Below are 2,993 nucleotides of genomic sequence, written 5' to 3' on the forward strand. Positions count from 1 at the left end.
AAAAAAAACAAACAACATACAAACAAACTACATCTATAGTATTCTATGAAGGAAGCCAAAGCATGAGAAAAGAAATCACATGTATTCCAGTGACTCCTGTGTTCTACTGTCACTCTCAAGCCTTACACCTAGGAAAAGCATTCAAATACTACAGCTATTACAGCTATTGGTATTGTTTGCAATGTAGAAAAGAGACGTTATATTGACAGAGAATAAGTAAGCAATATTCACATGAATCAGATGAAACCAATAATTTTATAGTTTTTTTTTAATGTGTGCCTGTGTGTGTGTGTGTGTGCCTGTGCCTGTGTGAATTTATATGCATCACATTTGTACAGGAGTCCGCAGAGTTTAGGAGAAGGTGTCTGATCCCGCTTGAATTGGATACTCTGTTTGGATGCTGGAAACTGCATCCTCTGCAGGAGCAGTCAGCTCTCTTAACTGCTCTGTACCTCCCTTAAAATTGCTTTTGAGTTTTTTTTTTTTTTAACTATTTCTGTAGAAATTGAGCTAAACGGAGATACCCCATAAAAATACCAGAAAGCAAGGAAGTCCACTTATCCTTAAGACAAAGGGCTTTTAGAGTTTACAGAGCAAACACCCATTTCCCAAGGAATGCACGTTTCCAGGAGACATCCCCGGGAGAGTGGATCTCCCTCAACCCTCCTGCGTGTCACAGGTATCACATCCTCACTCTGTTCTGAAATGGTATAAAAACTTAGAGCTCTGTTTCCTCAGGGTCGCTCTGGTCCCGATCACAGAGTGACCCTGGTATACCAGTTTCAGTTAAAAAATTAACCTCGTGCTATTGCAGCGACCTCCTTCTTGATTCTTCGTGAGTGGGGTACCCACACCAAATATAATATTTCAATGATGCAGTAAGTCATATTTCTTTCTCTCTCTCTTTTTTTTAATATTTCTTTATTTATTTTATGTGAGTACACTGTCTCTCTCTTCAGACACAGAAGAGGGCATTGGATCCCATTACAGATGGTTGCTAGGAATTGAACTCAGGACCTCTGAAAGAGCAGTCAGTGCTCTTACCCACTGAGCCATCTCTCCAGCCCCATAAGTTGTATTTCATTTGCTGCAACATGAAGCATTCCTAAACAAAATCAGTAGACAGTTTGAAGTTCAAGGTCATCCCTGGCTGAAGAGTGATGCTGAGCCTCTCCTGAGATGTGGGATTTGTGTTGAGAGTAATCCCAGGATAGCAGTAGTAAGGTCTGAGAAGGGACCCATGCCCATCTTGTGGTACAGGGCCAGGTCTTAGGACTAGATTGGCTGCTCCCATCATGATTTATTCTGAAGTGAGTTTGGGTGTCTTCATATGCTGCTCTGTCACTCTCAGTACCTGCCCTCTCTCACACACGCTCCCTGAGTGATCCCATCTGCCATACCACAATGCAGCCACACATAGACCAGAAGGCCCAATCTTGACATCTCCATTCCTAGAACTATGAGCTAAAATAAATAAATAAATAAATAAATAAATAAAAATAAAATAAAACAAAAATAAACCACTTTTTCTTCCTCCCCTTCTTTTGTTTGTTGTTTTTGGTTTTGTTGTTTTTTGGTTTTGCTTTTTGCTTGTTCATTTTTTGAGACAGGGTTTCTCTGTGTAGCCCTGGGTGTCATAGAACTGGCTCTATAGACCAGGCTACCCTTGAACTCAGAGATCTACCTGTCTCTGCCTCCTGAGTGCTGGGATTAAAGGTGTGCTACCACCGTGGTCTAACTAATCTCTTTTTTCTTTTAATGTACTCAACCTCTGGTGTTTTATTATAATGACACACAAAACAGCTCTGACACAAAGAGAAAATAACAAAGCTATAGCCAGACTTGGGAATGAGATGGTTATTTATGAGAATCTGAAGCAAAAAAAAAAAAAAGAAAAAGAGCCACGACGAGAGGCAGAAACTGGAACGTAGGGGTGTGGATTCCAGAACAGTGGGGACCGACAGTCTTGCCTTCTCTTCGATGACAGTAAGCAAATGAGCTCTAGATCAAATTAGACTTGCTGGAGGAGCCAGAGCCTAGAGCATTGAGTCTTCCTTCTCTGCCCTCTGCCCTCCATTATCACCTCCAAATCCCACTTCCTGGTCTCTGCTTGGTTTCCTAGGACCTGTCTATAAGGGGAGGGCATTGTGGAATCTCCAGGGCCTCTCACCTCTCCTCCTCTATCCCCAACTCTGTTTAACTATGCCTCACCTCCTTCTCTGCAGCCTGTTGTTTGACTAAAGGTCTGCTGTGCTGCACTTACAAGTTCAAAGCAGAGCCAAGTAATTTGACTAAATCCATAGAAATGTCTGTGTCATTGCCTTAGAGTTTCATTGCTGTGAACAGACTCCATGAATGCAACCAAGGGCAACATTTACTTTGGGTTGGTTTACAGTTGCCGAGGGTCATGGCAGGAAGCATGGCAGTATGCAGGCAGACATGATGCTGGAGGAGGAGCTGAGAGTTCTCGATCTGCAGGCAGCAGAAGGAGACTGTGTCACTGGACTGAGCTTGACCATAGGAGACTTCAAAGCCAGCCCCTACAGTGACACACTTCCTCCAACAAAGCCATACCTTCTAATAGTGCCACTTCCTATGGGCCAAGCATTCAAATACATGAGACTATAGGTGCTATACCTATTCAAACCACCACAGTCGTTAGAGCTATGGTATAACTAAACAAAATAGTTTTTTAGAGATGGTTCAGCAATTTATATACTGCTCTTGGAGAGGACGTGAGTCCAGTTCCCATCAAGAGGCTCACAGCTGCCTACAACTTCAGGTCCAGGGAAACCAACGGCCTCCCCTGGGTCCTTGAGCTCCTGCACTCACATGCATATATCTACATACATACATACATACATACATACATAAATACACACAATTTAAAATACAATCTTAAGAAGAAGGAGTTTCCTAAATCCTTTACTTTATATAGCTCAAAATCATGTGGTTTTATTTAGTGTTTTGACTTCTGCCTACAAACTGGTTTC

This window comes from Mastomys coucha, unplaced genomic scaffold, assembly GCF_008632895.1.
Source record: "Mastomys coucha isolate ucsf_1 unplaced genomic scaffold, UCSF_Mcou_1 pScaffold22, whole genome shotgun sequence".
Taxonomy (NCBI): domain Eukaryota; kingdom Metazoa; phylum Chordata; class Mammalia; order Rodentia; family Muridae; genus Mastomys; species Mastomys coucha.